This window comes from Engystomops pustulosus, chromosome 3 (genome assembly GCF_040894005.1).
Source record: "Engystomops pustulosus chromosome 3, aEngPut4.maternal, whole genome shotgun sequence".
NCBI lineage: Eukaryota > Metazoa > Chordata > Amphibia > Anura > Leptodactylidae > Engystomops > Engystomops pustulosus.
This window is the reverse complement of record NC_092413.1, coordinates 212,258,176-212,272,321: the sequence shown is the minus strand read 5'-3', so window position 1 is coordinate 212,272,321 and position 14,146 is coordinate 212,258,176. Positions and strand designations below refer to the sequence as shown.

General features: G+C 39.2%; 1 pseudogene; it reads left to right on the top strand.

Annotated features, from left to right (window-relative positions):
- LOC140122938 (uncharacterized) overlaps positions 1 to 13,356 on the top strand; it is a 55,512-nt pseudogene extending 42,156 nt beyond the window's left edge.
- Positions 13,357 to 14,146: the final 790 nt, after the last annotated feature.

The following is a 14,146-nucleotide window of genomic DNA, read 5'->3' as shown; positions in this document are numbered from 1 at the left end:
AACTAATATCAGTAAATATATAACAAATCCTGTTTTTGATTGAGTCCCTTGGGAAAGTGTGTATCTAAGCTCAAGATCCAAAATGCTTTGCGTGTTAATAGCAATTTCTTCCAGTTGCCTCCTCTGCTGGGACGTGTAACATGTTCGATAGCTGTAACAGTCATGCCCTTCATGACCCCAGCATGTATGTCCTTATAATGTCTCGAGATGCCCGATAAATTTCGTGAGCTGGAGACAGTAGTAGGATTTGCACCTGTTATATGTTCGCTGATTCAGTCCTTCAATTTTCTGACTGTACAGTCCACGTACTGTAGAGAGCATTTGGTGCAATGTATTAAATAAACTACATGTGATGTCTCACAGTTCATATAAGATTTAATGTGGTAAGAGATGTTGGTGGTAACAGACGAAAAAGAAGTACTTTTGTGAATGAATTTGCAGATGTTGCATCTGGCACCTCCGTGTGCGAGCAGTCCCGTGCTTTAGGGCGCGCGTGCAGCACTTCTAGAAAAATTTAAAGGGCCAGCGCGTCATTGATTGGTGCTGGTCATTTCCCATGAGGCTATTTATATCTGTCTCTCCCATCTAACCCTGCCGGATCTTTGTGCCTCACAGCCTTAGAGAAAGCTCTGTTGCGATTTGCCTGCGTTCCTATGTCTCCTGCGTTCCAGTGTCTCCTGCGTTCCTGTGTCTCCTGTGTACCTGACCTCCTCCGTGTTGAAGCGTTACCTGACCTCCTCCGTGTTCCTGTGTTACCTGACCTCCTCCGTGTTTCCGTGTACCAGTGTTGCTCCATGTTGCTGTCGTGTGTGCTGTGTTCCCGTACCCTCCTGCTTGGACCTCCTGTTGCTGACCCCGGATTGGACTCTGACGTTGCATCTCTGCCGCCTGCCCTGACCCTGTGCCTGGACTGTGACCTCGAGCTTGACTGCTGTCTCTGTACCTCAACCTTGGCCGTCACTGCAGACAAGTCACGCCTGAGGAATGACCTGGTGGTACCACGCTGCAGCTTGTCTAACCCGCTTTGCGGTAGGCTCTGGTGAAAACCGGGTACCACTCCGGTCCCAGGTAGTGGCTTGTGCCATCGTCTGCAGTGGTCCAGAGGATCCACACCTGCAAGCCTGACAGCACTCTTGTTGAAATTATTTTTCAGGAGCCCTCACATATTCACCTATAGGCAGGTTTTTGATGGTGTGTGGGGCGTGACAGCTTGAAGAGTGTAACAGTGTGTTACCAGATGTTTTCTTACGGTAAAGTGCGGTCTGGACTTTGCCTCCCTCAGTGTCCCCTATTAGATTAATGTCCAAAAAGGAAATAGCACTCTTCTGATATTCATATGTGAACTTAAGGTTATATGGGCTGTTATTAATATAATCAACGAATAGTCCGACTGTGTCCTGGTCCGAATTCCAAACCAGGAGACAGTCGTCTATATATCTGCCATACCAAACAATGTTATGTGAAAAGGGATTTAATGATGTATAGAGGTAATGTTCCTCCCATACAGCCATTTATAAATTCGCCAAGGAAGGCAAAAAACTGGCTCCCATCGGGCATCCTAGTTTCTGAACGTAGTACTTTGAATTGAATACGAAAAAATTGTTAGATAACAAAAACAATAATACCATAATCATAAAGTCCTGTAACATAATATCATAATTGCTGAACTTTTTTTCGATGGTACTCAAAAGCTTCTGTTGCTAGTCCATGCGGAATTGAAGTGTATAATGCGGTGACATCAATCAAAAACAGGATTTGTTGTATATCTACTGATATTAGTTTCCGACATATTTTACACACCAGTTGTCAGTATTGACGTAACCAGCCCAGGACACACCACCCAGAGGGCGCGGATTCTCACACCGGAAGCCCGCAGATACGCAACACATGCACTTTCATTTAAACCTGCAGCGGGCTACAGCAAACAAGGTACGAATAAGGACTGACAAAGCGAGAGTCCGAAACGTGTTACCGCTGTACATTATGTCTTGTCCTGCACGAGCTTTTACCAATTTTTCTGCATTCATGTCTTTTTGCATCATGGAATTAGCATTTTTTTAAAACGAAGAATACATTTTAGGATGTTTTAACATCTGCTTTCCTTTGGAACCTTTTGTGTTTGATGCTGGATTCCCATCCTCTCCTTTTGTTTGTAATATTTTCAATAACTACCATAATACTGCCCCCTATGTACAAGAATATAACTACTATAATACTGCCACCTATGTACAAGAATATAACTACTATAATACTGCCACCTATGTACAAGAATATAACTACTATAATACTGCCACCTATGTACAAGAATATAACTATTATAATACTGCCCCCTATGTACAAGAATATAACTACTATAATACTGCCACTTATGTACAAGAATATAACTACCATAATACTGCCCCCTATGTACAAGAATATAACTACTATAATACTGCCACCTATGTACAAGAATATAACTACTATAATACTGCCCCCTATGTACAGGAATATAACTACTATAATACTGCCCCCTATGTACAGGAATATAACTACTATAATACTGCCCCCTATATACAAGAATATAACTACTATAATACTGCCCCCTATGTACAAGAACATAACTGCTATAATACTGCCCCCTATGTACAAGAATATAACTACTATAATACTGCCCCCTATGTACAAGAATATAACTACTATAATACTGCCACCTATGTACAAGAATATAACTACTATAATACTGCCACCTATGTACAAGAATATAACTACTATAATACTGCCACCTATGTACAAGAATATAACTATTATAATACTGCCCCCTATGTACAAGAATATAACTACTATAATACTGCCACTTATGTACAAGAATATAACTACCATAATACTGCCCCCTATGTACAAGAATATAACTACTATAATACTGCCACCTATGTACAGGAATATAACTACTATAATACTGCCCCCTATGTACAGGAATATAACTACTATAATACTGCCCCCTATGTACAGGAATATAACTACTATAATACTGCCCCCTATATACAAGAATATAACTACTATAATACTGCCCCCTATGTACAAGAACATAACTGCTATAATACTGCCCCCTATGTACAAGAATATAACTACTATAATACTGCCCCCTATGTACAAGAATATAACTACTATAATACTGCCCCCTATGTACAAGAATATAACTACTATAATACTGCCCCCTATGTACAAGAACATAACTGCTCTAATACTGCCCCCTATGTACAAGAATATAACTACTATAATACTGCCCCCTATGTACAAGAATATAACTACTATAATACTGCCCCCTATGTACAGGAATATAACTACTATAATACTGCCCCCTATGTACAAGAATATAATTACTATAATACTGCCACCTATGTACAAGAATATAACTACTATAATACTGCCCCCTATGTACAAGAATATAACTACTATAATACTGCCCCCCTATGTACAAGTATATAACTTCTATAATACTGCCCCCTATGTACAAGAATATAACTACTATAATACTGCCCCTATGTACAAGAACATAACTACTATAATACTGCCCCCTATGTACAAGAATATAACTACTATAATACTGCCCCCTATGTACAAGAACATCACTACTATAATACTGCCCCCTATGTACAGGAATATAACTACTATAATATTGCTCCCTATGTACATGAATATAACTACTATAATACTGCCCCCCTATGTACAAGTATATAACTTCTATAATACTGCCCCCTATGTACAAGAATATAACTACTATAATACTGCCCCCTATGTACAAGAACATAACTGCTATAATACTGCCCCCTATGTACAAGAATATAACTACTATAATACTGCCCCTATGTACAAGAACATAACTACTATAATACTGCCCCCTATGTACAAGAATATAACTACTATAATACTGCCCCCTATGTACAAGAATGTAACTACTATAATACTGCCCATATGTACAAGAATATAACTACTATAATACTGCCCACTATGTACAAGAATATAACTACTATAATACTGCTCCCTATGTACAAGAATATAACTACTATAATACTGCCCCCTATGTACAAGAACATCACTACTATAATACTGCCCCCTATGTACAGGAATATAACTACTATAATATTGCTCCCTATGTACATGAATGTAACTACTATAATACTGCCCCTATGTACAAGAATATAACTACTATAATACTGCCCACTATGTACAAGAATATAACTACTATAATACTGCTCCCTATGTACAAGAATATAACTACTATAATACTGCCCCCTATGTACAAGAACATCACTACTATAATACTGCCCCCTATGTACAGGAATATAACTACTATAATATTGCTCCCTATGTACATGAATATAACTACTATAATACTGCCCCCCTATGTACAAGTATATAACTTCTATAATACTGCCCCCTATGTACAAGAATATAACTACTATAATACTGCCCCCTATGTACAAGAACATAACTGCTATAATACTGCCCCCTATGTACAAGAATATAACTACTATAATACTGCCACCTATGTACAAGAATATAACTACTATAATACTGCCCCCTATGTACAGGAATATAACTACTATAATACTGCCCCCTATGTACAAGAATATAACTACTATAATACTGCCACCTATGTACAAGAATATAACTACTATAATACTGCCCCCTATGTACAAGAATATAACTACTATAATACTGCCCCCCTATGTACAAGTATATAACTTCTATAAAACTGCCCCCTATGTACAAGAATATAACTACTATAATACTGCCCCTATGTACAAGAACATAACTACTATAATACTGCCCCCTATGTACAAGAATATAACTACTATAATACTGCCCCCTATGTACAAGAATGTAACTTCTATAATACTGCCCCTATGTACAAGAATATAACTACTATAATACTGCCCACTATGTACAAGAATATAACTACTATAATACTGCTCCCTATGTACAAGAATATAACTACTATAATACTGCCCCCTATGTACAAGAACATCACTACTATAATACTGCCCCCTATGTACAGGAATATAACTACTATAATATTGCTCCCTATGTACATGAATATAACTACTATAATACTGCCCCCCTATGTACAACTATATAACTTCTATAATACTGCCCCCTATGTACAAGAATATAACTACTATAATACTGCCCCCTATGTACAAGAATATAACTACTATAATACTGCCCCCTATGTACAAGAATATAACTACTATAATACTGCCCCCTATGTACAAGAATATAACTACTATAATACTGCCCCCTATGTACAAGAATAGAACTGCTATAATACTGCCCCTATGTACAGGAATATAACTACTATAATACTGCCCCCTATGTACAAGAATAGAACTACTATAATACTGCCCCCTATGTACAAGAATATAACTACTATAATACTGCCCCCTATGTACAAGAATAGAACTACTATAACACTGTCCCCTGTGTACAAGAATGTAACTACTATAATACTGCCCCCTATGTACAAGAATATAACTACTATAATACTGCCCCTATGTACAAGAATAAAACTACTATAATACTGCCCCTATGTACAGGAATATAACTACTATAATACTGCCCCCTATATACAAGAATATAACTACTATAATACTGCCCCCTATGTACAAGAATATAACTACTATAATACTGCCCCCTATGTACAAGAATATAACTACTATAATACTGCCCCTATGTACAAGAATATAACTACTATAATACTGCCCCTATGTACAAGAATATAACTACTATAATACTGCCCCTATGTACAGGAATATAACTACTATAATACTACCCCCTATATACAAGAATATAACTACTATAATACTGCCCCCTATGTACAAGAATATAACTACTATAATACTGCCCCCTATGTACAGGAATATAACTACTATAATACTTCCCCTATGTACAAGAATATATCTACTATAATACTGCCCCCTATATACAAGAATATAACTACTATAATACTGCCCCCTATGTACAAGAATATAACTACTATAATACTGCCCCCTATGTACAAGAATATAACTACAATAATACTGCCCCTATGTACAAGAATATAACTACTATAATACTGCCCCCTATGTACAAGAATATAACTACTATAATACTGCCCCTATGTACAGGAATATAACTACTATAATACTGCCCCCTATGTACAAGAATATAACTTCTATAATACTGCCCCCTATGTACAAGAATATAACTACTATAATACTGCCCCCTATGTACAGGAATATAACTACTATAATACTTCCCCTATGTACAAGAATATATCTACTATAATACTGCCCCCTATATACAAGAATATAACTACTATAATACTGCCCCCTATGTACAAGAATATAACTACTATAATACTGCCCCCTATGTACAAGAATATTACTACTATAATACTGCCCCCTATGTACAGGAATATAACTACTATAATACTGCCCCTATGTACAAGAATATAACTACTATAATACTGCTCCCTATGTACAAGAATATAACTACTATAATACTGTCCCCTATGTACAAGAATATAAGTACTATAATACTGCTCCCTATGTACAAGAATATAACTACTATAATACTGCTCCTTATGTACAAGAATATAACTACTATAATACTATCCCCTATACACAAGAATATAACTACTATAATACTGCCCTCTATGTACAAGAATATAACTACTATAATACTGCCCCCTATGTACAAGAATATAACTACTATAATACTGCCTCCTATGTACAAGAATATAACTACTATAATACTGCCCCCTATGTACAGGAATATAATTACTATAATACTGCCCCCTACGTACAAGAATATAACTACTATAATACTGCCCCCTATGTACAAGAATATAACTACTATAATACTGCCCACTATGTACAGGAATATAACTACTATAATACTGCCCCCTATGTACAAGAATATAACTACTATAATACTGCCCACTATGTACAGGAATATAACTACTATAATACTGCCCCCTATGTACAAGAATATTACTACTATAATACTGCCCCCTATGTACAGGAATATAACTACTATAATACTGCCCCTATGTACAAGAATATAACTACTATAATACTGCTCCCTATGTACAAGAATATAACTACTATAATACTGCCCCCTATGTACAGGAATATAACTACTATAATACTGCCCCCTATGTACAAGAATATAACTGCTTTAATACTGCCCCCTATGTACAAGAATATAACTACTATAATACTGCCCCCTATGTACAGGAATATAACTACTATAATACTGCCCCCTATGTACAAGAATATAACTACTATAATACTGCCCCCTATGTACAAGAATATAACTGCTTTAATACTGCCCCCTATGTACAAGAATATAACTACTATAATACTGCCCCCTATGTACAGGAATATAACTACTATAATACTGCCCCTATGTACAAGAATATAACTACTATAATACTGCCCCCTATGTACAAGAATATAACTACTATAATACTGCCCCCTATGTACAAGACTATAACTACTATAATACTGCCCCCTATGTACAAGAATATAACTACTATAATACTGCCCCCTATGTACAGGAATATAACTACTATAATACTGCCCCCTATGTACAAGAATATAACTACTATAATACTGCCCCCTATGTACAGGAATATAACTACTATAATATGCACCCTATGTACAGGAATATAACTACTATAATACTGCCCCCTATGTACAAGAATATAACTGCTTTAATACTGCCCCCTATGTACAAGAATATAACTACTATAATACTGCCCCCTATGTACAAGAATATACCTGCTTTAATACTGCCCCCTATGTACAAGAATATAACTACTATAACACTGCCCCCTATGTACAAGAATATAACTACGTATAATACTGCCACCTATGTACAAGAATATAACTACCATAATACTGCCCCCTATGTACAGGAATATAACTACTATAATACTGTCCCCTATGTACAAGAATATAACTACTATAATACTGCCACCTATGTACAAGAATATAACTACGTATAATACTGCCACCTATGTACAAGAATATAACTACTATAATACTGCCCCCTATGTACAAGAATATAACTGCTTTAATACTGCCCCCTATGTACAAGAATATAACTACTATAACACTGCCCCCTATGTACAAGAATATAACTACGTATAATACTGCCACCTATGTACAAGAATATAACTACTATAATACTGCCCCCTATGTACAGGAATATAACTACTATAATACTGTCCCCTATGTACAAGAATATAACTACTATAATACTGCCACCTATGTACAAGAATATAACTACTATAATACTGCCCCCTATGTACAAGAATATAACTACTATAATACTGCCCCCTATGTACAAGAATATAACTACTATAATACTGCCCCCTATGTACAAGAATATAACTACTATAATACTGCCCTCTATGTACAAGAATATAACTACTATAATACTGCCCCCTATGTACAAGAATATAACTACTATAATACTGCCCCTATGTACAAGAATATAACTACTATAATACTGCCCCCTATGTACAAGACTATAACTACTATAATACTGCCCCCTATGTACAAGAATATAACTACTATAATACTGCCCCCTATGTACAAGAATATAACTGCTTTAATACTGCCCCCTATGTACAAGAATATAACTACTATAATACTGCCTCATGCTCCCACATAAAAACGTCTTATATCAGACTTGTAAACAATTTGTGAGTTTATCTTCTTAGATATTATTTTACCTTAGTTTTTGCTCTTCCTCAGGCAAACCTTTTGACAACATTCAGATAATGAACTCTGCTGTCGCTAATATCATTATATCAATATTACTGGGCCATCGCTTTGACTACGATGATCCAAAACTGCAAAGATTATTGACTATAATCATGGATAATATCAGGATAGCTGGTACCCCTGCTGCCTTGGTAAGTTTTTGATCATCAATATGCTATTTTTGTAGTTTAGTCCATGATGAAAGGAACAGGGTTTGGACAAAAAGCAGTGGTGCTTTCAGGAGGTACTCCATACTCAAACTTTAACTCATTTTTGTGGTAAGAAATGAGTTTCCTCTCCCTTGGTTGCCCATGTTGAGGCCTACATCATTATAGGTTCTTACTGCCAATGGGGGAGATTTATCAAAAGTGTCTGAGGTAAAACTGTTCTAGATGCCCATGGCAACCAATCAGAGCTCAGCTTTCATTATCCCACAGTTGTTTATAGTATTTAAGCTGAGCTCTGATTGGTTACCTTGGGCAACTAGAACAATTTTACCTCAGATACTTCTGATAAATCTCCCCCAATGTATTTTGATTTAAAGGACATTTTCCACCAGGGTGAAGGATTGTAAACCAAGCACACTTACATGCTGGTATGAGTGATCTTATATTATCTGCTCTTCTTTTAGTTTCATGTGTCCTTGTTTTATACAAATCTTATGGTTTTAATGCAAATTATGCAAATGAGCCTTTGAGGCTCAAGGCTCTGTAGGTGTTAATGAAGCCTGGAGCCCCTCACGCTCATTTGCATAATGTTTAAAGGTTTTTTCTTAAAAAAAGGGCATAAGAAGCTTAAAGAAGAGCTGATCCTGCAGAGGGGGCATAAAACAGTATGTAGGTGTGCTTGGTTTAGAAACCTTCTTCCTGGTGGTAGATGTCCTTCAAGGGCAAATAAGAAGAGGGTCACTAATTCCATAGGTCCCATATCTGTCGGAAAGAGACTGGGGCAGATTTACTTACCCGGTCCCGGGTAATTCAGGAATAATTCAGGAAAAATCGTCGCAATTCGGGAATATTCGGGTAACACGTCGGGAAACCGCGAATCGGGCCCTTAGTAAATGACCCCCATCGTCTCTATTGTAGATGCACTCTCCCCACACGTCGTGGATCTTTAACCCACCAACCATTAACATTGATATTAAATGACAATCCCAAGTGAAGGATTTTTAGGGAGGGCAGAAGAGCCAATTATGCACCTTCTTCGTACTCCTCTATACATCTTACTCTGTCAGGAAAAAGAGAACCACGATTAACTATTGTCAATCTTGTCCATGTTCATTTCCAAGTCTTTCGAAGTCGATGCCTCAGCTTTCTATATAATTTCAAAAGCTCTCCCTACAGAGAGTCCATATAAGGTGTCAATAACTCTATAAACAGTCATTGGCTTCAGTCCCACTGGAGGGGTGTTGGTCTTTCTTCGGACCCCTGTGGGGCAGGACACTCTCTGTCCATGACTGTTCCAAGATCTCACCTACTGATTGTCTTTTTTGGTCCTTCACTTTCTTTCCTTTACTGTTCTCAGGGACTTAACTCATTGCCAAGACTACTCAGTACACAATACTTCTGTCCTCCTCAGGTCCCTTTGAACTCTCACCTCTGCCACTTCCTATCTTTACCATCCCCTCATCTACCATATACCGGTGCCATCTAATGAACCGTAAGTCGTAGAACAGTCTCTTGTTACGCACTTTTTTGATATGCGTTGTGATAAAGGTTGGGTACCGATTCCAGAGAAGGTTAAAGGGTTTTTCCATCTCGATTCCAATTATGGTCTTGTACTTATCAATCTTCTGCAACCTTGGCCAACTAAATTATATCCTTAAATATATCCTCCGCAGTTGTACAACGCGTTTCCATCCATCATGCGCTGGATACCAGGAAGTCACAAAACCATTCGACAAATCACGGATGAGGTGCATTCATTTATCAGAGAGGTCTTCACAAGACAACGGAATCAGCTGGACGTCAATGACCAGAGAAATCTTATCGACTGTTATCTGGTCAAACAGAAAGAGGTAGAGTTATAAGAGTGATCAATTTTCTAGGCATAGAGTCCTACCAAGGGTTTACTTAGTTGGTCATATTCAGGTCAAGAAACATTGGGGCACATTTACTTACCCAGTCCATTCGCATTCCAGCGGCGGCTTCTCTGACGAGCGTTCGGGTCTTCCGGCGATTCATGAAGGTCCTGCGCCCGATGTCCACCAGGTGGCGCTGCTGCGCCGGAGTCCGCCGAGGTGCCCCGGAGTTCATCGTCTTCATTGTGGTGCATGTGAGTATGGCCCGTGCGACCAATTTTTTTTTTTTTAAATGCAGCGGTTTTACCGAATCCGTCGGGTTTCCATTCGGCCACGCCCCCCCCCTGATTTCCTTTGCGTGCATGCCAGCGTCGATGTGCCACAAACCGATCGCGTGCGCCAAAATCCCGGGGCAATTCAGGAAAAATCGGTGCAAATAGGAAATATTCGGGTAACACGTTGGGAAAACGCAAATCGGGCCCTTAGTAAATGACCCCCATTGTCCTTCTTGTCTGTCCCGACCTTCTAGCATGGCGATTTAAGATGGTGTAAGTAGGGTTCACTAGAGCAATGAGTAATTCAGTTGGAGTCATGATGAGTACTACATTATATAATGTACTACATTATATATATATATATATATATATATATATATATATATATATATATACACCATATATACTCGAGTATAAGCCTAACTCAGCTTATACTCGAGTCAAGGAAAAAAAACAAATAGTGAACTCACCTTCTGAAGTTCCCCGCCATCCATCTCGCCTCCGACATCGGGTCCTGGTCCGTCACAGTCTTCGTGCCTGCGACGGACTGGGAGGGGCTGGCAGGCTATATACTCGAGGGGGCAGGCAGGCAGGCTATATACTCAAGGGGGCAAGCAGGCTCTATACTCGAGGGGGCAGGCAGGCTATATACTCGAGGGGGCAGGCAGGCAGGCTATATACTCCAGGGGGCTGGCAGGCTATATACTACAGGGGGGCAGGCTAATCACTACAGGGGGCAGGCAGGCTATATGCTACAGGGGCTGGCAGGCTATATACTCCAGGGGCTGGCAGGCTATATACTCCAGGGGGCTGGCAGGCTATATACTTGAGGGGGCTGGCAGGCTATATACTACAGGGGGCTGACAGGCAATATACTAAAGGGGGCTGGCAGGCTATATGCTACAGGGACAATGATTACTACTGGAAAATGTCCTCTTTTCAGGAGAAACCAGATGCTGAGTTATATTTTCATGATGAAAACCTCACATCACTTGTAGCAGACTTATTCGCTGCTGGAATGGAGACAACTTCTACTACATTGAGATGGGGCCTTCTATTAATGATGAAGTATCCGGAAATCCAAAGTAAGGAGATATTTTATATACTGTATAGGGATAAATATATACAATTTAACAGCCTTGGAAATTTTTAAACATTTCAATCTGATACTAGATGAGACTTGACAACATTGTTGGTAATTCTTACGTTAAATACAGAAAATGTTCAACAAGAAATTGAAAAAGTCATTGGTGCAGCCGAGCCTCAGCTTTCGCACCGCAAAGAGATGCCATACACAGACGCCGTGATACATGAGATTCAAAGGTTCGGGAATATCGTGCCAACCAACGTGCCACATATGAATAATCAAGATGTCACTCTGAAGGGATTCTTCATACCAAAAGTAAGTATTTGATTCAAGGAACTTTTGGGTCTTAGATGGTCTACATAACCTTCTTGAGATACTGAAAAAGTATAGAGCCCAGTTCACACCTCTGTTATTTATGTGCATTGGTTATTGTGAGCCAATACCAGACGTGGTGGAACAGGTACAAGTCTTTCCATTATACCTTTCCTCTGCATAGTCCCTAGAGAGACTGTTCCTTGGGTTTCACCTCTTCTGGTTTTGGCTTACGATAACTGATGCAAATAAATGAAGACCTTAACGGAGATGTGAACTTGGTCTAATGGGACAACTGTTACAACATCCAAAATGGTTTTCCAAAATGTTGTTTTAGTAGCCACTCCCCGGGGTAGGCCAAAACAATTTGGGTGGGTTGGGGTAGGAAGTATGGGTCAAACTTTTTTCATGATTTTTTGAAATGGACTCTTTTGCAGGGGACCCACATAATTCCATCACTGACATCTGTCCTTCGAGACAACAAGTACTTTGAGAAACCTGATGAGTTTTACCCTCAACATTTTTTGGACTTTGATGGGAATTTTGTGAAAAATGAGGCTTTTATACCATTTTCCGCTGGTGAGTCACCTTAAGATTGAAATGGTGGACACCTCCACCACATAGAGGGGCTTCATGCCCTCAGTGACTCAATGATGGACTAATACAGGGTTTTTCTTTTTTTTTGCAGGAAAGAGAAGTTGTGCTGGAGAGAACTTGGCCAAAATGGAGCTCTTCCTCTTCTTTACGAAGTTGCTGCAGAACTTCACGTTTCAGGCTCCCCTTGGAGCAAAACTAGATCTCAATTCTGCTGTTGGCTTCACATCAAGCCCAAAAAATCATAAGATCTGTGCAATTCCTCGCACCTAATGGATATTCTAAAAGTTTTTAGTGATTCCCCTCCATACATCTTTACGATAGCGGTTGGTTTACTGTAAGAAAAATGCAAAAATTGTCTCCATCTCATCATGGATATGAATAGGATCCACCACCAGCTGACCTAGGCACACAAACCACACACCTTGAAGTGGATGGAAGTCCTTGCATTATAGCAAAATATAATGCAAGGACTTCCAGCCTCTGCAAGGTGTGTGGTCTATGGGGCAGGACCGACATACAGGCCTGTATCCAAAGGCTGATTGAGTCTTTTACATGGGAATGGAGTCCATGCGATCTAATTACTGCTCATCTCCCTACAACTTCATAGGAGTTCATGCAACATGCCTTTGCCATCTCTCCACTTCAAAATTGCTGTTCCTCAAGCCCCTCAAGGCTTCACCCCTCGTCACAGTTGTCACAACGTCGGGTCTGGCAGTTTGCATACAAGGCCTGGAAAACCCTGGGGCATGGACAGAGCAATGGACCAGCGTGGCCCAGGGAGTAATACATCTGTCCCCTCTCCACTTGGGGTGGTGGGAAGGGAGGGGAGGTTGGTTGCGCAAATGTCGCACAGCACAGTAAGCATCAGACCACATTGATTTTGCATGGTACGGTCTCCTCTCTGCCTGGGGGAAGTATGTTTATGGGGTTTTGTTTGCGTGTTGAGCACACAGGTGGTGGGAACCTGTTGCGGCACAGTTGGCCCCGGGAGCACCGCAATCATACATTATGATTTGGTTGTGCACCACAGGCCCCTGTAGCTCATGGGCCTAGCGCCTGC